The sequence below is a fragment of the Heterocephalus glaber genome, unplaced genomic scaffold (assembly GCF_053883595.1).
Source record: "Heterocephalus glaber isolate CG9 unplaced genomic scaffold, H.glaber_assembly_v1.0 deba00001481, whole genome shotgun sequence".
NCBI classification, from domain to species: domain Eukaryota; kingdom Metazoa; phylum Chordata; class Mammalia; order Rodentia; family Bathyergidae; genus Heterocephalus; species Heterocephalus glaber.
In genome coordinates, this window is record NW_028258317.1 from 43,263,743 (window position 1) to 43,290,013 (window position 26,271).

The 26,271-nt window shown below is 38.7% G+C and overlaps 1 long non-coding RNA gene across 1 annotated transcript; it reads right to left on the reverse strand.

The window, feature by feature from the left end:
• Positions 1 to 13,988: 13,988 nt before the first annotated feature.
• On the reverse strand, positions 13,989 to 20,525 carry LOC110347753 (uncharacterized). Its single transcript, XR_002392546.2, has 3 exons — positions 20,308 to 20,525; positions 15,859 to 16,063; positions 13,989 to 14,082 (listed from the first exon to the last, which is right to left on the reverse strand). It is a non-coding gene; the product is annotated as an uncharacterized LOC110347753 (long non-coding RNA).
• Between the last annotated feature and the right edge of the window lie 5,746 nt (positions 20,526 to 26,271).

Sequence of the window (26,271 nt, forward strand, 5' to 3'; positions counted from 1 at the left end):
TTTCTTTTAGGAGAAAGTATTTCTCCTTTATAATGTTATCCTGTTCTAATGGCCCATCAGAAATAAATTTTCCTTTTTCTGCTAAACCTTTTAATCCTGGAAGATTTGATTTAGGTAGTTCAGACAAGATTATTGCAAAACATGTATCATGTCAAAGAGTAAAGAAAAATCCTGAATCTATCAATCTTGAGTTCTTAAGGTGTCTTAAGAATTGAGTAAAAGGAAAGAATAAAGTACAGTGGTGCATTACCTAGCATGGGCTCAGCACAAGAGAAGTTCAGCATAAATGACAGATGTTTGCTCTTGTTAGTGTTATAGTACCTGGTACCCAGTTCTTCATCCTTCCTTTCTAATTATCACAGGATCTCAAGACCTAGGATTTTGCCAGATAGTAATATTCAATATCTTGAACTAATCCATTGTCTACAACAATGGATCTGCCCTTGTGCTGCTAAGTGGCTGAGTTGGGATTTGAACCCAAGGTGTTGGAACAAATTAATTCACATGGCTAGTCATCATCCTATACTGATGGCCCAGCTTAGCCTCCTCATCTCTCAGTTTCTCTAAGACTGTCTGGTCCTTTCCTATCTCATATTTCTTCCCTGCCTGGAGGATGAACAAAGATTAACTCCACCCTCCTGTAACTCTGCCAGTACAAGAGAGAATATATTATGCGACAGACAAATGGCACCAGAACATTTCTCAGAGAGAGAAGGAAATGTGTTTTTTTAAGCCCACAGTTTTGTTTTGTTTTGCTTTGTTTCCTGCAGGGTTTCAAAAATGAGCTTTTGGCTCCTCAGGTCTGCATGATACTATTTCTTTCATTCCTGAACTTTCCATGGGCTTCTGATTTATAAGGTGTGTTCTCCACAGACTGTCACAGAACAAGGAACTTACCTCACCAAATAATGGAGGCACCAGACCTCTGCTGACATTACTGGGGAGCTTCAGCTTGCCTGCCGTGGGGTGTGAACCATCATCCAGAAAAGAAGAAAATAACACAAAGGGAGGGGTGTATGGCAGTCTCTCAAGTGAGGAACCAACTGTCTTGAATAACAATTGTAAGAGATACTTCCTCCCAGGTTTGTCTGCTGTATAAGCAGGCATCTGTGCAGTATTGTAAGTAAGCAGGATTAGATTCTAGCCCTGTTTCTTTTAGTAATTTGTTTTGTGACTTTAAGCAAGACCCCTGACATTCTTTAAGTCTCAATTCCTTCATTTCTCAAATAGACATGGCACTGTCTGCTATGAAAATCAAAAAAATGAAAAAGATGTAAAAGTGATTTAATTCACTCATGTATTCCAAAAACAAACAATGACATCAAAATAAGGCTTGGTCTCTGTAGTCTAGTTTTAAGGGGAAGCCCATCTTCTAGAACCTGAGCTGATACCCTACCTTTTTCCATCAAGAACCCACCTGCTAGCCCCAACACTTGGACCAAGTACAAAAAAGCCATGAGGAACCACCTGATCGACTAAAATGGATCTCATGCCAAGCCTGACAACCACCTGATTAAGAATCCCTATTGTTCCCTCATAGACATAGAAACTTTGGAAATGTCTTTTTCCCCCAGAAATTGAGGGAGAACTTTTAAAACATGGTTATACAGTGGCTTGAGACTGAAATGCAGAGGGGTAGTTCACAGGAGGCACACTTCCTCTTGAAAAATCATAAACACAAATTAATCATCAAAGAAGGCTTTCAACCTTGTTGAAGAAATGGCATCAGTGAGGAAACATCAGAAGGCAGCATGGAAAAATGGAAAAAATGCTAGCATTCCTTAATTCCTTCTCTTAACATGAGTGTATGGCTTGGCTACTTAGCAGCTTCGTGTGTAGGAGCACATTAATCTAATTCTCTGAAATCCAATTTCCTTCTTCATATAAAGGAGGAAATACTATCTACTTTACAATATAGTAGACCTTATTATCTTCTATAATGGGGTTCAAGGACATAATCTAGATAGCCTATCTAACACAATGGCATGTTGATATATGAGGTGTGCTCAAAATATACAATGAATGTTTAAATTTAAAAAATTAAAGTCAAAGACATGCTGCCATTAATCCACCTCAGAATATTCTTTCTCACTTGGCACACATTTAGCCCATCATCCTTGCCACTTTCAGAGGCAGTTGTGGAAGTCCTCTTCTATGAGTAACTTTAGTTGATCTGCTGTCGCTGCCCTAAATGTCCTGAATCAATTCAAAGCATTTACCTCTCGTGGTCATTCTGATTTTAAGGAAAAGTCAGAAGGTCAGTGGTATCAGGCCAGGTGAATGAGGGTAAGAAGTGAATAAGAGTAGGATAAATGAATAAGGATAAGTGCCTTCCCGGGAATTGACATTCAGCAGCAGCATTCACTGTAGTTTTAAAAATTGCATCTCATAAAGACACTCATGAAAGAGTATTTCCAGAACTGCTTCAGACAGTGGCAAGGGTGATGTGTGTGCTCAAAGGAAGGGGGAGCACTTTGAGGGGGATTAATGGCAATATGTCTTTTATTATAATATATATTTTAAAAATTTAAACAGTCACCATATACTTCCATCAAACCTTGTAAGTATTTCTTACACAAAGAGAGGAAGAAATTGTAAACCTTTGTTTCCAGACAGAACCTGCCAGAACACAGAAGTTACAAAGACTAAGTCTCTGTGTGCTGAGCTGAACAATTTATGATGCTACCCAAAGTGGAAGACACACACCCCACAGACCTATTAACAATGGGACCTGAAATAGACCTTTGCACTGGAGAAATACAAAACAGCCAAGAAAATTAGAATACAAAATCTTCAACCCCACTAAAAGAGATAGGGCCACACTTGAAAAGTATTTTAGAATCAGATAGATATGATTTTTTGATCCAATTAAATTCATCTACTAATTAGGTACATTTTCCTGAGTAAATTTTCTAGACCTTAAGTTTTTATTAGTAAAATGAAATGAAGGAACTAACAGATCACCTGGGAAGATTAGAGAAAATATGTTTAAAATGTACCTAGCTAAAGTATTCAGACAATGAATTATGAATAGGTTTTCACTTCATTCTTGCACACAAGGGAAAAAGATACCTCTTAGGATAATTTGAATATTTTCTTGTAGTAGTAATATAAGACATGAAAACAGAATAGTTATAAATCTTATGCTAGATGCAAGTAAACAAAAATATTTGGTTAAAAGTCACTAGCCTTGTTTAATAACAGTATAAATATAAGTAAGGCAAAACTGATAAAATTGCAAAGAGAAATAGAAGAATCCACTATTAAGAGTTAGATACTTCATCATCCTCTAAGAAAATCTGATAGATCCAGCAAGCAAAAATCAGTAAGGGCAGGCTGTTGTGTCTTCACAGTAACACACCCTATGCTGTAGGGTGTATTGTTTTTTATATTTCTTCCCTTTTCTTACTTTGACTTGGTCCAAATTCACTCTACAGAGCCTGTTTTTTTTTCCTTTTAATAAATGTGAAACTTTGCCATGGTTAAAAAAATCTGTAAGGGCCAAGGAGCAGAGCCGCCCCCAGCACAGAGAGGTGAACCTTCCGGGATGCTATACCACTGCCCCCAGTGCAGAGGAGGTGAACCTTCCTAGCCATGATACCACCACCACCAGCACCGAGGTGAGCCACATGTGCACCAGCAGCACACTCTCTCCATTGAAATGAGAAGACATGTAAACAAGTCTCAAAACCAGACTTCCAGATCACCTAGAGAAACCCCACGGGGAAACAAGACTGAACAATCTGAAACTCAACCACTTGGACTCCCTGAACTGGCAACAAAAGAGAATCTAGAAAAAATGAAATCATAAATAATTTCTCACATAACAGCAGAGATTGTGCCCATAGCACAAGACATGATTCATAAATCTAGAGAGGATACAGATTAAAAAATAAAGGAGCTGAGGAACATGAAGGAATCACAACATAGGAAACAAATGATATCCAAAAAAAACAGATGCAAACACATTTCCAGGAGATTAAAAACTCCACTGAAAGTTTACAAAGCAGAATGAGCCAATGTGAGGACAGAATTTCTGATGTAGAAGATAAGATTTCAATTAGTGACCAGTAAAAGAAAACTTTCTTTACAATAGTAAGGAACCATGAGAAATCTATCCAGCAGCTGTTAGACGATGCAAAGAGGAATAACATAAGACTAATTGGAGTCAGTGAAGAAACATGAGACAGTGCAGATGACATAAAAAAACTGTTCACAGAAATGATGGCAGAAAACTTCCCAAGCAGGGGAAAATGAACTTGATATACAGATAAGTGAGGCATATAGGGCTCCAACTAGCCATGATCAAAAAAATCTACACATAGGCATATATTACTTAAGATTCCAGAAATCCAACAGAAGAACAAGATTCTACAAGCAGTTAGAGAAAAGAAACAAATCATATACAAAGGAAAGCCCATCAGAATCACAGCAGATTTCTCAATGTAAATGTGCGAGGCAAGAAGAGCTTGGAGTGATGTATTTCAAACCTTAAAGGAAAACAGCATCCAATCCATATTGTTGTACTCTGCAAAATTATCTTTTAAAAGTGATGAAGAGGGCCGAGGATTTAGCTCAGTGGTTTCGCCACCTGCTGCTCAAGCACAAGGACCTGAGTTTGATCACCCATACCAAACAAACAAACAAAAAGTGATGAAGAAATAAGATACTTTCATGACAAAGAGTACCTTAGGAACTTCATGAATACCAAACCAGCACTCCAAAAAATTTTAGACAGTATCCTAGGAAAAGCCAATGAGGATCACAACCAGAGGGAGCCCAGCAGAATGAATTCACTGCGCATGACAAGAAATTAAAAGCAAAGGGAAAAATCTAACAAAAAGAAAAAGTCACGACAGTGATAAGTCAATACGTTTCAGTTATAACCATTAATGTCAATGGTCTCAATTCACCAATCAAAAGAAATAGACTGGCAGAATGGGTAAAGGAGCAAGATCCAACAATATGCTGCTACAAGAAAAGCACTTAATTCAAAAAGAAACTCATAGACTGAAAGTTAAAGGGTGGAAAATAAGACTCCATGCCACAGGAACCTGAAAAAAAGCAGGAGTATCTATCCTCTTTGGAGATCAAGTGGATTTCAAACAAACACTGATTAAGAGAGACAAAGAAGGACACTACATCCTTGTAAAGGGAACAATCCAAGAGGAAGAGATGATGATCATAAACATATATGCACCAAACATTAATGCACTCAACTATATAAAACAAATACTAACAAACACGAAAAATCAGATAAGCACTAATACAATAGTAGTGGGGGACCTCAACACCCCACTGTCACAAATATAAGACAAAATATAAGCAATGAAATACTAGAACTCAATCAAACTCTTGAACAAATGAACTTAACAGATGTTTACAGAACATCCCACCCCAGAAAATGACAATACACATTCTTTTCAGCTGCATATGGGTCGTTCTCCAAAATAGGTCACATACTCACTCACAGAACATGTTTAAGTAAGTGCAAAGGAATTGAAGTTATCCCCTGTATAATATCAGACGATAATGTAATGAAATTGGAGATCAATAGCAAAAGAAACTGCAGTAATTTCATAAACATATGGAAACTGAACAACTCACTTCAGAATAACCAATGGGTCACAGAGGAAATTAAAGAAGAAATCATACAGTTTCTTCAATTAAATGACAATCCCAATACAACATATTGGAATCTATGATTCAATCAATGAAAGCAGTCTTATGAGTGAAATTCATAGCAGTGAATACTCATATTAGGAAAACAGAGAGAGCCCAATTAAACAACCTGATGCTGAACCTCAAGCTTGTAGAAAAAGAAGAGCATGACAAACCCAAAACTCATACAAGGGAGGAAATTATAAAGATCAGAGCAGAAATCAATACAATAGACACTAAGAGAATGATACAAAAAAATCAATGAAGCCAAGAGCTGGTTCTTTGAAAGAATCAACAAAATTGACAAACCCTTAGCCAACCTTATCAGAAAAAGGAAAGAAAAGGCCCAAATCCATGCAATAAGGAATGAAAAGGATAAAATTACAATGGACCCAGCAGAAATCCAGAGGATCATCAATACCCACTTCCAGAACCTATACACCAATAAGATGGAAAACAAAGAAAAAATGGACAGATTCCTAGATATGTATGAATTACCAAAGTTGAACAAAGAAGACCTAAAAATTCTAAGCAACCCATATCAATCAATGAAATTTAAAATTGTAATTAAACACTTACAAACTAAGTAAAGCCCAGATCCTGATGGCATCACTGCTGAATTCTACAAGACATTTAGAGAGGAACTACTGCCACTACTGTTTAAACTCTTTAGTAAAATTGAAAGGGAAGCAATACTCCTGAATTCATTCCTGAAATCAAGCATCACTTTGATCCCCAAAGCAGAGAAAGACCCAACCAAAAAAGAGAACTACAGGCCAATTTCATTAATGAATATAGATGCAGAAATCCTTAAAAGATATTGGCACATAGAATGCAGAAGATCATCAAGAAGATCATACACCCTGACCAAGTGTGATTCATCCCAGGCATGCAGGGATGGTTCAACATATGCAAAATGTAATACACTATATCAATAGAGCCAAGGACAAAAGCCATATGATCATCTCAATAGATGCAGAAAAAGCACTTGACAAAATCCAACACACATTTATGATAAAAACCCTATAAAAAATTGGAACAGTCTTTACCTAAATACGATAAAAGCCATCTATGAAAAACAAACAGCCAATATCATACGAAATGGTCAAAAACTGAAATCCTTAACACTAAAATCAGGAACAAGACAAGGATGTCCACTATCACCACTCCTGTTCAATACAGTTTTGGAAACATTAGCCATAGCAATTAGACAAGAGAAAGAAATAAAAGGAATAAAGATAGGAAATGAAGAAGTCAAATTGTCATTATTTGCAGATGACATGATACTCTATATAAAGACCCCAAGAACTCCACCACAAGTCTTCTAGACTTAATAACGAAATTCAATAAAGTAGCTGGATACAAGGTCAACACACAAAAATCAATAGCCTTCTCTACGTGAACAAGAACTTCACTGGGAGAGTAATAGGGCAACTATTCCTTTCACAATAGCATCCAAAAAATTGAAATACCTAGGAAGCAACCTAACAAAAGAAATTAAAAACCTCTGCTCTGAAAACTTAGCCCTGTGAAAAGAGTGATTGAAGAGTATATCAGAAAATGGAAAGACATCCCTTCCTCCTGGGTAGGAAGAATCAACATAGTGAAAATTGCCATACTTCCAAAACTGCTATGTAGATTGAAAGCAATCCTAATTGAAATCCCAGCAGGAGACTTCATCTTCCTTGAGAAAACAATCCACAAATTCATTTGAAACAAGAGACAAGTATAGCAAAAGCAATTCTAGGCAACAGAGCCACGGCAGGGGTATCACAATCCCCAACTGAAAACTATACTAGAAAACTACTGTGATAAAAACAGCATGGTTCTGACAAAGGAACAGACCTGAGGACCAGTGGAGGAAAGGTAACGTCTTTAAGAAATGATACTGGAAAAATTGAGTTTCAACTTTCCAAAGATTAAAACTAGATCTATATCTTTCACCATGTACTAAACTAAAATCAAAATGGATTAAAGATCTAAATATTAAAGCAGAAACACTGAACCAGATGGAACAGAGGTTAGGTAGGACTCTTGAAGACATCGGTGTAGGAAAAGATTTTATGAACTAAACCTCAGTTGCACGTGAACTAGCACAAACAATCAACAAGTGGGATCTCTTCTTACTAAAAAGCTCTCCACAGCAAAGAAACCCCCAACAGTGTGAAGAGACAACCCACAATGTGGGAAAAAATTTTCACCTGCTGTTCCTCAGAGAAAGGTCTACTATCTCGAATCTATAAAGAACTTTAAAAAATCAGATCTCCCAAATTTAAAGACCCAATCCAAAAATGGGCATCTGAAATGAACAGATATTTCTCAGACAAAGAAGTAGAAATAGCAAATGATCATATGAACAAATGTTCAACATCACTGGTACTTGGAGACATGCAAGTGAAAACAACTCTGAGATTCCACCTCACCCCAGAAAGAATGGCTTCTACAATGAAATTAACCAATAACAAATGCTGGCGAGGCTGTGGCGAAAGAGGAACACTGCACCACTGCTGGTGGGAGTGTAGAGTGGTGCAACCACTGTGGAAATCAGTATGGAGATACCTCAAAGAAGTAGGACTGGAAGTCTCATTTGACCCAGCTATTCTCCTGCTGAGGATCTTCCCCAAAGAATTAAAAGAATCATACCACAGTGATATATGTGCACCCGTGTTCATAGCAGCACAATTTGTAATAGCTAAAAGTTGGAAGCACCCAACTGCCCATCAGCTGGAGACTGGATAAAGAAAATGTGGTTTTTTTAATAAGATGGAGTACTACTCAGCCATAAAAATGAGAACATTTATAGCTAAATTGATGCTCATTGAGGTGATACTCTTAAGTGAAATAAATAGGACACACATGTGTAAATACCAAATAGTTTCTCTGGTGTGCGAAGCTGATAGTGTAAATAAGGACTAAAATGTGAAGGATTAATAGATAATGTGAAATAGGAAGAAAAAGGGCAAAGGGGAAAGGGAAGTGGGAGGGGTAGAGGAAAGGAAAGAAGGGAATGGAATTGATATGAGAAAATGAAAAATGGAAACAAAGTCTTTGTAAATGGGGAGGGATGGAGGGGTTGAAGGGAGGTCAGGGGAATGGGGGAAAAATAAGAACCAAGAAAGACTACGTAAAGTTGCAAATTTCCAATGATCAATGTCATTATATTGTGTACCTTAAATGTACCAATAAAATTAATTTTTAAAAAATCAGTAAGGACATTGTTGAAATTTACTATATCATTAAAACTACTAGATACAATGAACACATACATTCTACTTCACCCAACAACAGAATATATATTCTACCAAAGCTTATGTGTAATATAAAGTAATTTAGGCCCAATTTGGTATAAAAATACACCTTAACAATTTAAAAGATTAGCAATCATATAATATCTCTTCTTAGATCACAGTGAATTAAAGAAAAAATGGGTAAAGATAAGTTAGCTGGAAAATTCCAAAATACTAGAACAGTATACCTCTAAATAATTCATGAGTCAAAGAAGATCTCAATAGCAGTTAAAAAATATTTTGGACTAAATGATATTACACCCACAATTTGTTAAAATTTGAGTAATCAGTGAAAGTAGTGTGTAGAGAGAATCTTATAGAATTGAATGCATATATATGTAAAAAAAAGAAAGAAAGATGCAACATCAATGATCTAAGCTTCCATGATAGGAAACCATGAAAAGAAGACTAAATTAAATCCCAAGTAGTTTGAACACAGAGAAATAACAGAAATGAGAGCAATAAATCAATGAAATTATAAACAGATCAATAGAAAAGAACAAAAGCAAAAGCTTGTTCCTCTAAAAGATCAATGACATTGATATGTCTCTATTCAGACTTAAAGGAAAGAAGAAACAGATTACTAATATCAGGAATGAAATAGAGAACATCACTACTCGTATCTGTTAGAAGGATAATGAAGGAAGACTGTAACAACTTCACTCTTACAAACTTAAAAATCAAGTGAAATGCACCAATCTCTTGAAAGACTGTCTGCCAAAATTCACCCAAGATGAAACAGGCAATCTGAGTAACTCTATGTCTATTTAAAAATGGAATTGGTCACACATAATATTCCAAAACAGAAAACATGAGGCCCAAGAAGTTTCACTGTTGACCTATTATCAAATATTTAAGGAATAAATTACACTAAAATTTTACAATCTCTTTCAGAAGACAGAAGCAAGAGGAACACTCCATAACCCATACTCAGACCAGCATTACCCATGTAAGAAACCAAACAAAGAGTTTTAAAGAAAACTAAAAACACAATACCATTTATATTAGCAACTTCTCAAGCAAAATATTTAGGGATATTTAACAGAATATATACAAGATCTATATTAGGAAAATCTAAAAACTTTCATGATAGCAGTCAAAGAACTAAATAAATGGAGAGCTATTACATGTATGGATAGGAAGACTCAATATTACCAAGATGTTAATTATTCCTAACGTTTAATGTAATAACAATGAGAATTAATATTTTTTGGTTATCAACAAACTGATTCTAAAATTTATGTGGAGAAGAAAAAGACCAAAAACAGACAACACAATGTTCATGTAAAAATAAAGTCAGAATATGAACACCCCAACATCAAAGCTTATTAGAAAGCTACAATAATTAAGACAGTGTGGTATTGGTGGAAAAAAAAACCCAGACAAATAGATCAATGGGACAGAATAGAGAATCCAGAGAAAGACCCACATATATGTAGCTAACTGATTTTTAACAAAGGAATAAAAGCAATACACTGGAGAAGACAGTCTTTTCAACAAATGCTTCTAGAATAGCTGGTCACCCATGTAACCATGCCCCCATTCAAATAATCTAGATATAGAGCTTACATCTTTTGAGAAACTAACCTAGCATAGATCATGAGCCATTTTAGGAGGCAACCCTCTAAAACTCGAAGAAGATAACATAGGAGAACTTCTAGGTAACTTTGGCTTTGATAACAGCTTTTTAAATACATTAATAAAATCAAGAAATGATAAGCTTGATTTTTCTAAAATTAAATTTTACTCCTATGTGAAAGGCAATGCCAATAGAATATAAAGGTAAGCCACAGACTGGGAGAAAATATCTAAAAAGATGTATCTTTTAAGGGACTCTTATCTAAAATATACAAGAAACTCTTAAAGCCCAAGAGTAAAATGACACATAAAAGATTATAAAATGGGCCAAAACCTTAATGGACAGCTCACCAATTAATATAAACAGGTCCTAAAGAATCATATGAAAAAAATGGCCAACATCATATGTCACCATGGAAATGCAAACCAAAGCAATGAGACACCACTACACATCTAGCAGGATGGCCCCAGTCCAGAATTCTGACAATACCAAATATTGTTGAGCATGTGAAGCAAAGAAACTCTCTCTCTGCTTGTGGAAATGTGAAATGGTACATCCACTTTGGCCTATAGTTTGCTGGTTTCTTATAAAACTAAATTTACTCTTATGATATGATCCAGTAATTATATTCTCTACTATTTTCCTGGAGTTAAAAATATACACAAAATCCTACACATGGATATTATAATGGCTTTAATCATAAAAAGAAAGAAGCTAATCTAAAGAGTCTACCACCATACAATTGCAACAATGTGAAATCCTGGAAAAGATGAATCTATGGAGACAATTAACAAATTATAGATTATGTTTAAGGTTGGGGAAGAGGTATGAATCAGAACATGAAATCTTTAGGGCTGTGAAATTACTCTGCATGATACCATAGCGGTGAATATGTGCCATTATATATTTGTCCACCCCTGTAGAATTACCCACACCAGGAGAGAGATCCCTAATGTAAGTATCTGTATCTCCTTTTGGTGGTTATAATTCTGTTTGTAGACACAGCTATATTAGTTGTAACAAATGTACTGTTCTAGTAAGGAATGCTGATAATGGGGCAAGTTGTACATGTGCAGGGACAGAGAATATACTGGAAATCCTGTATCTTCCTCATATTTTTCTGTGAATGTAAAACTGGTCTAAGTAATAAATGACTTTTCACTGATGGTCAATTGACCATCAACTGTGTTGTTACAAATCACCCTGAATATATATCAGAAAAGTGTGAGAGCATTTTATTGGGAATGGTAGTTCCCTTTCAAAGAATATCGCAAGCTGCGCTATGCACAAAGTTTCTGATATAACTGCAAAAAGCAGCCTTTCTTTTAAGCTGCCCAACACGGTGCCTGATATGTGGAGATAGTCAGTGCATCACAGTTATTCCTGTTCCAATTAACCATGTGACCAGAGGACCACTGTTATGGACTTAGGCCTCTGAAACCAAACAGTCTTAAATATGTATTAGAGGAAAAGAGCCGAAGCATAGATAATGCACAGCAGGGGAAAACTCAAAGGAAAAATCAGGACATAGTTTAAGAAAGAGCAACTGTCTGTTCTTGCAGCTGAATTAAATTATGGTCTGTCATATTCAGTCAAAATTACTTAGTGACTATTCCCCATGTACATACCAGTTCTTGTTAAAGAACAGAGAGAAGAGGCTTTGGTTTTTAAATTTTCCCTAAGGCTCCAGTAGAAAATGTATGCAATTAAGTAGTCAATATTGCCTGCACCTTCAGAGAAGGTCCACAGGGCTACTCTTCTAATGACTAGTACTGGACAAACAAACATATTGCCGCAGTAAACTCTTTTCCAAAAACTTTTACCCTCTACAAAAACTCTTGATTTTTTTCCTCCCAACTGCTAAATGCAATATCATACCATTCTCTGTTGATTCCACCATGCCTTGTTTCACTTGGGAAACTTTCAGAATTGAAACTGTGGTCAAAGCACCAAATAGATTTTTGTGCCCGTAAGCCTTCCAAATGATGAATTACAATGGTTAAGGTCTTTTAAGTCCACCACATTGTTGAACCTGAGCCCAAACTTAACAGGATGTCTGAGGATATCGCAGCCATGCCCTCTTTTGATTCCACAGCAAGTGCTTTTAATCATTTGTGAACAAATGATATATTTGATAATCTATTAGTTATTTTCCTTCTGTGAGTGTATGCAGGAGCAAGACTTCACAACGCTCAGCTGATCAGAGGCCTGAGGTGACCTCACTGGTTGTCAGTTTGCTCAGCTTTCAGTTGTAGCTCAGCTCTCAGGCTTATCAGTCTTGTTCCCCATTGTAGTCTCAGGCCATAGCCTAGTGAGTGCCAGGCACTGAGTAGTTAGATGTTTCGAACAGGGACACTAGAAAGCACACTATGTCTCAAAGGCTTTTGCCTATCCATTCCCAGTCCTTACGTCACTACATTTGTTTAAAGAACAGAGTCATAACCTCTTGCAAGGTTATGATGTGTGTAACCAAATCCTCCTCTGGAGTGATGAAATGCACCATGTCAACTTTTCTGGCTAAGCTTGATTCTCAGTATCATTCTTAACACAGGCTTAAGAGAACCACTTACCAATTAGTGGACACAAGAGAGAAAGATAATTTGCTATTGCTACTTGAGAAGGAACATGGCATTTTCACTGCTAGCTAGAGAAAAAGCACTAGAAGGATTCCCAAGAAAAACTATCTCCAAAGCTAAATGCTGTCTCATGTAAATTTCTGTATCTCTTTTCCCAACCCATTTTGGACACACATGTATGTGTGAATATGCATGCTGGAGGTCACATGCCTACACCACCTGGGACATGTGGCCAAATGTCCTGACACTTTCCTCCCTAAGTGTATCCTGCAGAAAGCCAACAGCTGCATTTGATGGCTTGCCCCAACTCCACTCTGCCAGCTCATTGTGGGTGATTATGCTTTCATTCCCACCCTCAGACTGCAAAAGGAGAAAGGTCAGCAAGTCTGGGATTCCTTTTACAGCTGTTGCAGATGTTTATGGAAGAATTTGATATACCAAATATTCCCCAACAGCAAAAAAAAAAAAAAAAAAAAAAGATTTCAGATTCGGATATTGAAAGCTCTAAATTAGCAGCAGTGAGAGAACAGATTTCTCTGTTAACTGACCCAGGACATTAAATTGATTATGTAATTTAATATCTCCATCCTATTTGATAGCTGCCTATTAATACTGCATCCTCCTGCCTTATAGTCAATTGCAAAGTCTAGAAATGGAAGAACATTTTTATTTTGCTCAGAATTTGCAATTTTCTGCCATATGAACTACTAGTAATTTGTAATTTCTTTCTCCAAGGGGATCCTATTATTCCAGGAGAAATGATGTTCACCCATATTTGAAATGTTCAACACTTGGCTGCTTTCTCCTTTCTCATTCTTTGTGGCAGGTGAATATAGAATTTAAGGAGCTTGAACATTTACTCATATTTGGAGTAGTGCTTTCTTACCTTGGGAATGACTGTGCCCTTCCCAGACTCCTTGTCTTTGGTCTCAGGGAAAGTCAGAAAGAGAAGAGGAATTCATAGAGGTCTCCCCATCAACTGCCAAACAGATGGCAAAGAACCCATTAGCTTATTTGAATTTTTCGCTCTGTTTTCCAGATCATTCTTATGCACATTAAATTTAAGAATGACACTAGTGTAAAGATGTGATACTTTGAGATGGACATAGAAAGTGGAGAATAAGAATATTACTCAGGAAGGAAAATTTCCAGATATGTTAACACACACACACACACACACACACACACACACACATATATATATATACACACACACATGTATATATACATATATATATCAATATATCAATCCATAGATCCCCTTCTCTAGATCATTATCACCCTCAAGTAATTTCCTTTCAAAGAATCAACTCTGGCATATGATTCTGCACCTTCACATGCCTTAGTTCCCTCAAGATCCCTCTAAATTAAACACAAAATTCAAATATATGTAAGACTTTCTGATGATGACCTTTGTTTAGCTGGTTGTACAGTGTATGGGCTGTGGGCATCAAAAAGATATTCTTTCTTGCTTTGCCTTATTCTTATTTCATAAAAACTGTCCTGAAAATCCCTTCTGGTATTTTCCATTGTGGGTATGATCTTTCCACATTCTGTTTTAGCCAGCAATGATGGCTGGGATCTGACCCCAGGGAAAGCTCTCCAAAGAATATACCAGCCAAACTAAGCTTCCAGAATTACCAAAAATGAATCAAAAGAGCCAAGAAGGCCAGGTGCTGGGCAGGAGGATATTTTAGGCTTGGCTGATGGTCCAAATTGGACACTTCCTCTGCCTAATGGAACTATCCATGAAGAAATAGAGACTTGCGTCTGTCCCTCTGTCTTCCCATCTCCCCTCTCCCTGCTTTGCATTCTGTACCCCTCTCATTTCTATGTGAGCTATGTGACATTATGTACTATGGAAAGTACTGCACATAGCACTCAGCTGATGGTGTATAGGAACCGAGTTCTCCTTTAATGGTGCTTCCTTTTCCCTGGCAGTCTATGAACACTGCATTATCTTTAGGGAGGAGAGACCTTGATGAGTTATACATGGATCTAGGAACTGAATAGCCCCAAATTTATCAAGCTCAGGGATTAAAGACACAAATAGCTTATGTACTTATCAGTGATGATCACTCAGGAAAGGCATGGCTACTCTGCATTCTCCTTGTACTGACAGCTCTTCCAGAGATGGTAAGAATTCTCCTATATTTTCTGAGCCCCATCAATTTATCCCAACAGTATGCTGTCCATGGCTGCCTTTCTCTCCATGTCCACAATCACAACTTCAGCTCAGGTCCTCCTTAACTCTAACAGTCTTCATATTTCTTACTTGCTAAAATGAAAATGGATGCTACACTTGCCTCTCTGCCTGTGGACAGGCCCACCCAGCCTGCTCTCCTGCCAGTGTATCACAGTTTTATCATATTCAGCCTGAACACCTTGGATGGCTTTCCTGTGCTTCAAAGGAAAAACTCTTAGACCGTTATTGTTTCAAAATATGTTTTCAAATGAATCTCCTAAAATCCTCTGCATGCTCCATATTTCTGCGTATTCAATGCCCCAGCCTCCCCTGAAACTCTTCACATTTTCATAGTCCGTTCTCTCTTAAATGAACTTTACATCCCCCTAAGTATTTTAAAATGTACTTTTAAATACTTTTTAAAATGTACTCTTTAAAGTTGAATTGAAAAATCACTTTTCTGTTAATTTTCTCTGATTTACTTGGTAAATATTAATTATTCCCTGGCATGTACTACTAAAGCATCTATTTGTATATCAACATGGGTTTGTCTTATGATCAGCTGGTTACCTGTCAGTCCACTAGACTGTAAGCTCCTACAGGTCAGGGATGAGCTTAGTCACTCTTGTGTAAGCAGTAATCTCCAACGCAGTTCTTGTTCATGGAACAGCTCAATATATGTTGGTTTATAATAAAAGAATGAGTCAGATTCAAAGTAGGCAGATTCTCTACTGCCTGCATAATTGAGTTGTAATTTTCCACTTTTGCTGAAAGCCTGTAGGATAGGAAAAGGAAAAGAAGCCCAGGATGGATGGCAGTGGAAATTTCTGAAAGACACATGCCCTTCAAGAACTAACTTCATCACTCCCCACAAGATCTACACAAAGACCTTTCTCTGTTGTCCCTCTCACCTCCTTCTAGCTTGTGGATTTCTTTCATATTCTTATCTCGGTTGCACATGGCTTCTTGGCAGTGGTTTTATTAAAATGTATTGGAGGCAGTTGCTGGTCCATTGGCACTTTCTTGCATCCAGCTGTGTCAGATGAGCACTGAGAGACTTTTATTTTTCTCAATTAAGAAAAGTTGTAGCTCTGAAGATAACTGAGAGACTTCAGGTTCTACCCACCACAGTAAAAATGACATAGTTGCTACACCTTGGTGGCTCATAGTGATGTAGTTACATCAGCCTAAGCCAGGGAAATTTCTCCTGCAGCAAATCCCTCTGGTGAACCATAGCAGGTTCTAGGCCCTAAAAATCAGCGACAACATTCCCATTCAAAGGTGAAGTAAAAAAAGCAGCAAATTGAAAGATCTGGGAGCAAAATAACTGTAATGGGCAGATATTGCTAATTATAACTTTTATCATGCCCTAGGAGGGGGAGTGGTCCAAAATATACCCACTTCTTGCTTTTTGGGGGCATCTTGAGGGATTGGGTACTAGAGTTTGGGGCAAAAACTGAGAAAGCTCAAAAACTGCATAGTAAAATGAAAAAAAAAAAGGTATCATATAGCAATCCATAAGGGAAATAGAGAAAAAGAACAAAGGGAAGGGAGTTAGCATGTGGTAGAAGACCATGTTTTCTGTCATGTGAGAACATGTCTTATAGACATATATTCCTCACCCCAGGACAGAAACGAAGGCATTAGAGTTACTATGTACAGATACTGCAGCCTGAGAGAAGTTAGGAGCCAGGACAAATCTTGCCTCAAACTTGCCAAGAACCTTGAACCCACCCAAATAAAAATATTTCCTTAATCTGATAAAAAAGATGGACTTATAAATCAATGCTAGTATTTGTGAAGCATGGAACAATGCAATAATTTATGTCATGTACAAGGGAAAAAAATGGAAAACATGACATTCTTTCAGTTTAGTTATGACTTCCTTTGTCCTGAAATGTTATATGTGTTGATTATATTGTAATATTTCTCTTGAAATGGGAAGTATATGTTTCAGAAACTGAGTGAAAGGAAGAATTGCAATTGGATGTAACGCTAGTCAATCATCTCAACATTTAAAGATGGAATCCACTCACTTAGGAAATGGAACTTTCTCTGGGAAGCAATGATCCTATATTGCTCATGGCTTTGTTGTTAACTTTCTTTTCTTTTTCTTTTCTTTCTATTTTTCATCTTCCCCTCCTAATACAGTGGAGGTAAATCCCTGTTGTCTGAATTTTTGAAACATAGTTACCTCCCTAGTAGAAGCCCAGCAAATCAGGATGGGAAATATATCATAGATAGTGCCTGGAATCAAAATAAAAGCAACATATCTAAGAGCCTATCTGTTGGAGGTGAAACATTTGCACACACCATTAAGGGCAACTAGCTCAATCAGGGCCTGGTAGGGAGGGAGTTTCCTTTGTTAAGTTGCATAAACACTCCTCTCCAGAAGGCCTCAGAGGCTTTAGCTTTTGGGACTCAACAGACTTTATAAGGAAGCCTTTGTGTTCTGTTATATCCTGGGGTTTTTATCAAGCAATCTTGAGACTGAGGGAAAAGAGCCACCAGGTGACATACAAGTTACACAGAAAGCTTATGAGAGCATGAAGAAGAGGCCATGATGGCTGAAAAAGGGAAAAATAGGGCAGATTGCATCATCCGCCAGCAATACGGATGAGAATATGATAGCTAAAGGGGAGGGTCAGAACTAGAAGATGATAGGATTTGGGAAGAGATTTGAAGGTCAGGAGTAAAATGGTGACACATCCCTCATTTCTTTAGACCTCTCCGGCCCTTAAGAAAGTTGAGTAGTTGTGTCCCAAGTCCCTTCACAATTTGGTTGTCGGTTCCATCAAGTCCCATGCCCTCTCTTTTCCCTGCAAACCTTGGATGAAAGCCTCCAAGGTGGCGCAGTCAGCCTTCCTGCAGGCGGAATACTGATGGAAGGTAAAATTGAGACTCTGTACTGATTGAGCTTGCAGAGGGTGGACTTTGCAGCAGCTGTCGCTCCTCAGTAGTGGGGGACTGGGCACAAACGTCCTTGGGAGGCAGATACTGGCTATAAAACTCCAGCATAGCTGAGGTGATGGCATGGTGGCACCTCTGATTGACAGCTGTCCCTCTTTCTGTTGTGGGGAGCAGATACCATTCCCTATCCAGATGCCAACTGACTGCTGGACAGTTCTGGGAAGCGACCTTATCACTTTATTTTGGAAGCTGTACTTAGGAAAGTTAGTATTCATACTAAACCAGTGTCTGCACTAACACATATTTGTGTGCATGCATGACACCCTGTGTGACTATCACAAACATGGAACATGCTCTGTGCTTGCTTTGCTTGTGCCTTGCTTGTGCTCACTCTACATCATTGCATTCCACTATCTAGCTGTTTCATTGCCTTCATCGCCTAGTTTTGGGGGGGGGTGTTGTTGTGAAGCCTCCTTTCTTCTGCTTTGACCGTCAGACTATGAGTCTTCCCCTTTCCTAAGACACAGCTGACTTTTTTCTCTGGCTCTCCACACTTCTGGCCACCCAGACACATCCCCTTTCCAAACCCCTGCACGGACCACCGAGCAGCACTCTTGGTATGGCTCAAAGTCAGACAGGACTCTGGAGGGTGTTAGGTGACTGGACCAACTGCAAAATGTTGCACTTGGAAGGGTGCTTTTACCACTACAAATGGAAAGGATACCATACAAAAACATTTACAATTTTGAGTCCCAACGGGGGAAATTAAAGAAAAGAAAATCCCACCGTGTCATTAACTACAGATAACACAGTCTCTACCATCAATTACTTTGACCAAGCTCAGAAAATATTTTTGAAATCTTTTTAAAAAAAAAAACACTGGAGTGTATTGAATTATGTTTTTTGAATTTTAGATACCACTTCAAAACCATTTCAGAAACCACCAGATAGGTTAAGACTCCTCAGAGTGCTGACATGTAGTGACAGAAGCAACATTAGACAAAGAATGTGTTCAAAGCCAATAGCAAAGGGAGGAAGGAGGTGGTTGGAGCAGTCACTCGGCTTAATAGCGAGACTTCTAAAACTTTGCAAAATGGTAGGAATCCTTGGCCTCGGAAAACCCACCCATCACGAGAGGCAGTGATTGAGTCTGGGAGATTTTGACTCAGGAGTCAGGCTGCCAGTTTAGGGTCCCAGCTCTGACACTGCCCAGTGGTGTGGATGGGACAAGTTACTCTATTCCCAAGTCCTCACCTGCACACTGGTGATAATACTGTAATGATACGGGCTACATCACACCATGAACTAGGATCAGATGACATAATAAGGTAGATGACTTGATACAAAGTAAATATTAGGAAGGTCAGACAAGTAAGGTAAGGGGGGAACTGTGGGGGTGGAAGCAGAGTCCCCACAATGCAATTGTGACTGGAGAGAGAATCAGGAAGTGGCCCCAGATGTTAAGGTTTTAATTTCTTCTTCCTCATTCCCTTTTATGATCCTCTCCGGTAGCAACTTCTAGCACCCCCATGACCCTCACAGAAAAGGGCAGTCACATAACACAGGTTGAAGCAGTTTTCTGCTCTCAGAAACTCCAAGAAGTATGTCTTTCTTCTCAGACCTTTCTCTGACAGTCTGTCTCCTACAAGGAGAAATTGCCTCTGCTTGTGCAGAATTAGAGAAGGTCCAGTTTTCTGTGCCTCCAGGAACAGAACACAGGCAAACTGTCACTAGGGCAAAATGGCTGTTAGGAGCCCATTCCAGACAAGAGCATCTGAGTGCAGAGCTGCGGATTTTGTCCCAGTCTCTGGGAATGTTAGCGTCTATGAAAGGCACATAGGATGGCAGAACACCTTAGATTAGTGCTGGAGGTGCCTTGCCCATGAGTACTACACAGCCAGGACCCACTGCATGGTAGGAAAGTCCTGGATTTTCATGACAGACATGCCTGTGCTGGAATCTAGCTCTGCTTGTTTGTACCCTGAGGAAAGTTTCTTGCACCTTGAAGCATTGGCTTCTAAAACAAACACACATAATAGTAGCATCTGCCACACAGAGCTGACCAAAGACTTATATGAGATCACATCAGAAAACCCTCTAGTTCCGTACCTGGCATTTAGTTCTGTCGTTTCCTTTATTTCCAAAACTTGTTACTGCTGGTTCCATCCTCTGCTCATGCCAGCCATCTTCATGGCCCATTCTGGCCTGGGCTCAATCACTCTGATGAAGTTTTCTGACTCGCTAGTTCTTTTCAGGTCCAGGTGAGAGCACTGGAACCAACTTGATTTGGGCATCTAAGAATCAGTTCCTGACAAAATTATCCATTACGAAAGAGTAAGACTGTAACTATCTACATATTTACACCACCCCAGTGTTATGGCAAAATCGTCACCAGGGCCCTCATGCTGCAGAGATTGTGGCAGCCATTTGGATGGTGAATGGGTCCATTTCTCTCTCTTGTATTAAATACCCACATGCAGTAATCCTCATTATGGGCTAACGGCTTGGAAAATGTTATTATTAAATCAAAGCCATTTGCAGTAAGGAGAAAAATTCATCTGTAACTATAAACTCTGTTGCTCATAGCTGGGCATTAAGAAAACAAATGGTAAACAAGTACCTTTGAGCCTAGCACTTCCAAGTGAAATCACCTGGCAGCCCCTCCAGGTGTGGGGCAGGGCATGACCCAGGAGGAAATTCCAGGGATAGGGACGGTTTCTCAGGATAGCTGACTCCACCCCAAGTCTCCGGCATTGGCATTGGCACAGACAGACACACAGTGGCCCAACTATGACTTAGATAACCCTGCTGCTTGTCCTGTTTGTTTTCTAAAAACGGCATCAGTTAGGGGGAACTTTTGTGGGAGGCTGTATCTTATTATAAAAGCATGAGCACCGCCTGTGGAGTGAGACCCACCTGGGTGGTGATCCCAGCTGTACCACTTACGAGAAAAACAGTGGATAAGCAGCTGAAAGTCTTCACGTTTACTCCTCTGGCTTGGGAGAAGGTCATGGAATTGTTGGATCGGAACCTTTTATCAGCTTCAGAGCCATGCAGTGAGTTTCAGATTTTGGATCTTAGAAGGAGTCAGTGCCTTGTTGTGGCTGTACCCGCAGTATTCTCATACCTGCTCCTTGGATCTTGGCTCTGACTGAGGTTGAGGAGGCTCACGGGAAACACCCCCTCCTCCTCTGTTGCCCCGTGGCCTAGGGGAGCCAAGACTGGTCACTGCTGTGCTCTTGGCATCATAAGGAAGGCTGATAATTGAAACCTGGGGAGTAATAGGAGCACTGGTGCCCTTCCTCGAACCCTATCTACCTATCTATCTATCTATCTATCTATCTATCTATCTATCTATCATCAATCTAATATCCCCTTTTAAACTGTCTAATTTAATTCTTTCAAAAGATTTGTTACCTGACTCCTATAGCCCAGATGTGTGCACCTGGGGCTGATGGACCTCATTTGTTTGTTTGTCCTAAGGAAACAGAGCCATAGGATGCAGCCTCTCCACCTTGGTGCTGTGAAGTGAAGCCAGCTGTTAGCACCATGCATTCTGGGACAGTGTAACTAATGCTACAAGCCCTGGCTGCACCTCTCCACTAGCGCTCCATATTCCCTTCCTCCATTCTCTGTTCTCTCCTAGTTTCCATTTCTCCGCAGATTTGGCTCTGCCGCCCAGTTTACACTGTTCCTTGTCCTTCAGGAGCCCTCTCATGCCTCCCACTGATCAATTTCCAAGTCAGTGCTCTCTTTCCTAATGAAATGCTTGCTATTATTCTTGTAGCACTAAAATCCACAGTACCTCCCTGCCCCATGCTATCCCTGTCTTAGCTCCAGGGTTTGACCACCTCTAGGCTTTTTCTTTGCCACAAGTCCTCATGGACAATGGGAGCTGTGAAAGGAGGCAAAGCAGAAGTTTCTGGTCAGGAACCCAGAAGAGGCTTCTGGTCTTTGCATGTTGGTGACGTAATAGAATCACAAGCAGTGGAGTCAGGAGCAATGGCTCACAAGGTGTATAATGAAGAAAAAGAACCTTAGAACTGAAACCCAGAGGTTATCACTATCTGCTTAATACCCTTGCTCTACAGGCCAGAGAAGTTACTGAGACGAGTTGTATAGCTTGTTAAAAGCAGTACTCCGGTTCCCCAGTCCAGTATTTTTTCAACTAAAATAAAATCTTTCAGCACTAAAATATAATCTCTACCTACCTAAGACAAAAGGCTTGTAATGGCTAAACTCCATTCCTGGTAACCTCAGGGGGTCATCAGCTACAAGACTGGTCTCAAGAGCCCCTGTTTAAATGGAATTAAACATCAGAGTTGGAAGGGCTTTAGAGACCTTTACCTTAGTGATAACACTAATGGCCTAGGAAGTGAGGGGGAACCTTTTGGAGCTTTTGGTGATAACAAACAGCTGGCTGCAGTACGCATGCTTTAGGTTCGCCATCTTTGGCCTTGGCTGACTTGGAAGATTCAGACATGGATTCTTGACTCAGAAATGTTGACTCACTCTAAGTCACTGCCATGGCTCTGGAATGTGTAAATCATAGTGCTAGTTTTTTCCCTCCTTATTTTCAGAAAGAGAACTGTTAAGCTATTAAAACTGGCACCCTGTTTTAGCTAGAGGGAATAAATCAGAGGGAAAAACATAGCCTAGTTGGATTAAGACATCTCCAGGCCATTTTCACTAAAAACTGAGTATGACATTCCAATTATAAAACACTCAAAATTAAACAAATATCTTAATGTACTCACAAAGATGATGTTGGTAGTTTCTTTACCAAAAAATGTTTTTCTTACTTTTCCTGCAATAGTGGTTCATGGGCTGACTATGAGAGTATACATTAGTAAATACTCATTTCAGTTGTCTTAAGCCATACTCAAGCATGAGTAGAATTGACTGGTACTAGCATTGGACTTTTAAAAAATGAAAAAAAAATATATATCTGAGTCTAGTGAACAGAAAGATCAGTAGTACATGGTTCCCATTCTCCTCAACCTCTTGCCTCTGTCTTAGAACAGATCTGTTCACAGGGTCAAGGTGGAAGATGATACCAGTCTCCTTCCCTACCCCCACTTAACTTGTGTATCCAAGGGGAGCCAGAAGGTTCAAACAGGGGCTCAGAAGAAGGTGCTGGCTAGAGCAGCAACATCACGTAACACAGGGTACAGTCCTGCTCACATGGGAGCAACAATACTCATCATGAGAAATCCTGGCAATATTATCATGTTATTTACTGAGTCTTGTTTTTTATTTTCTTACAATGAATAACCACCTTTCTCGTCCTTCAGTGTCCAAAGTAAATGAGAAATAAGACATAAGAAAGTGACAGATGAAGTCCAAAATGTCAGTTTTTAGTATTGATAAGCTGATTGGCAGCTGTGAGTCTACATCTGTGACCCAAAGAGTGTGTTACCATTCCTTGTCCCATGCTGAAAGTCCCAGTGGAGTGCTAGGGACAGTTTCCCTGAAAAGAAATTCAAATCCATGGAAACAAATGTAGCCAGTGTTGCTATCTCAGACTGGTCCAGGACATTTGATTTTCCAGCATTTTGAGGGGAATATTCTCTTATTTATTAACAATTTTTACTTTTATTAATTTCTCTGTGAATTTTGTTATAATATCTTTCTTTGTGTGTGTGTGTGTTTCTCATATTTACCTTTCAGTGAGTTGGCTTTCTGAGATCAGTATTTTGCAGGCTCATGGAAGAACCCCAGCTAGCAAATTTTTATAGTGAAAGGCTCTCCATCTTTCCCTTCTCATAAAGGTAGTCTGATTCCCTTTAAATAGAATTTAAATAGGGGTATCTTTCTAAAAAATGGGTTCAAGAGGGAGGCTTCTGTTCTCGCCTTGAACACCTGCTCCATAGCCTCCAGTTTTGGCCCCTTGGTATGTTCCGCTTACCATAAGGAAATAATTTAAATATTTCTTTGTGGTTACTTTTTGAAACTTGTTTTTGTGGGTGCTATTTTCATTGTGGTTTCTCCTCAGTATATTTTTTTAACTTATCCAAAGGGGACTTCCGCATAAACTCAGCTATTTTTGTCTGCCTTTGAAAGTGTTTTGGATTCAGCCTCCAAAAGTGGAAGTTTCAATATTTCCTACTTTTTTGTTGTTGATTTCAGGTTTTTTCCAAAAGGAAAGGAAAAGAAAATGACAAATCTATGCAATTTGTTCAAGTTTGTCAACAAATAGCCAAGGACCAGCAGACTCTTGGAGAAAGAGGCTAACACTACAGAGAAAGATGAAGCAAGGAGAAAAGCATAACTAGCCTTAAGAAAATAAAAATAGAAGGTAGATGAAAAGTTAAATATATTTCCTTAGAGAAATAAGAGAAAATGTCACATCCATGAAATAATGTCTGCATGCTACACATAGAAATAACTAGAGAACTATAAAAAGATATTGAAAATTAAAAATTAATATTGGAAATTTTCAAATATTAGAAGGTGTTAAGTGAAAAGAAATTTCAACCTTGCCGTAAAATGGAATTTTTTTACCTAAAAGGATGGGAAAAATTCAACATACAATCTGGAATGTAAAGCTGAAGAAATTTCTCAAAAGGGAAACAAACAAGAAAGAGCAAAAGGACAGAGAATGAAATTTAAGGAATGAATGAATTTAATTCATTCCTAAAGAATGAATTCAAGGCATAAAGTCAGGAGGTCCCATGACTGACTAATGGACTTTCTAGAAAGAGAAGCAAAAAAAAAACACATGAAGAGACACGGTTATAAATGATACAAGGAAAGCACTACAGAGCCAAAGCTCATGAACTGTGTTGGAGCACCGTGCACCTGGAAACGACAGTACTGACCCCGAGGTAGCCTCTTCCCAAACTGCAATGCCAGGGAGAAGGAAACCATCTGAAAAGTCTGAGTGCAGAAAAAAAAACAAAAACAGTTTGCACAAAAAAGATAAAAAATTCAAAATGGCATTTGACTTCTCAAGTGCAACATTGGAAGCAGGGAGATAACAGAACAATGTCTTCCAGATTCTAAAGGAGAGTATTTTTTCAATTGAAGATTACACCATTTAATTCTCAACTCCGAGAGTAAATAAAAATGTTCTCAGGCAAAATATTTTTTAAATGTTTCACCCATGTGTACCTTTTCCTAGGAAGCTGCTGGGAGAGATATGTCCTATCCGAGGGAGACTTGGCACTCAAGGGAACAGCAGTTTCTCCAGAGGACAGTGAAGGAAAGCTGGCAGGTATTAGCCAGGGAGCAAGCAGGAGGCTGAGGCAGAGCACGAGGGCAAGATGTGAGTCTGGCCATTTGTCTTCTGTCCTGGTGAGAAGTGCTTTATCCCTTGGCAGAGACTGCTGATGGCTTAGTTCTGGAAACAGAAGCAAATCAATGCCTCCACTCAACTCTCTTGCCAAAGCAATGATTAATTCTGGGGAAAACAGAAATGTTTCAACAAAAAAATGTAATCGTAATATATATGGCTCCATGTAAAATGAATCTATAGTCAAAATAATGTTAACACTGAGCTTCAATTTAAATAAAATTCTTGGCTGGGCATGGTGGTGCATGCCTATAGTCCCAGCGCTTGAGAAGCTGAGGCAGAGGATCTTCCAGAGTTTGTGGCCAGTCTGAGCTGCATAGTGAGTTCAAGGCCAGCCTGGACTGAACATTTTTTGAGACCCTATCTCAAAAAAGGAACTTCTTAATTCACTCACCACTGGTCATGTACCATTCTCTAGCCCTTGCTCTACTTTAAAAAAACAAACAAACTATACCTGCTATGTTATCTGCTTGGAAGAGTACATCTATATTCATTTCTCTGTCTGTCTCTCTCATTAAAATATACACTCCACCAAGGCAATGGTGTGATCTATTTTGGACACTACTGTCTCCATCCTCATGGTACCTAGAATAGTACATCTCAATAAATTTTCTTACATATATTAATATTTAAATGCAGCAGTAGCAGAACAGTGAGTATTTATGTGTGCATGTGTGTGTGTACTGCTACAATCCTAGATCTCTGCTCACATTGTGCTCAGTAGATAATATTCTGAAATTTAAAAAAAAAATCAGAGCAGAAAACCAATGCTACATAGC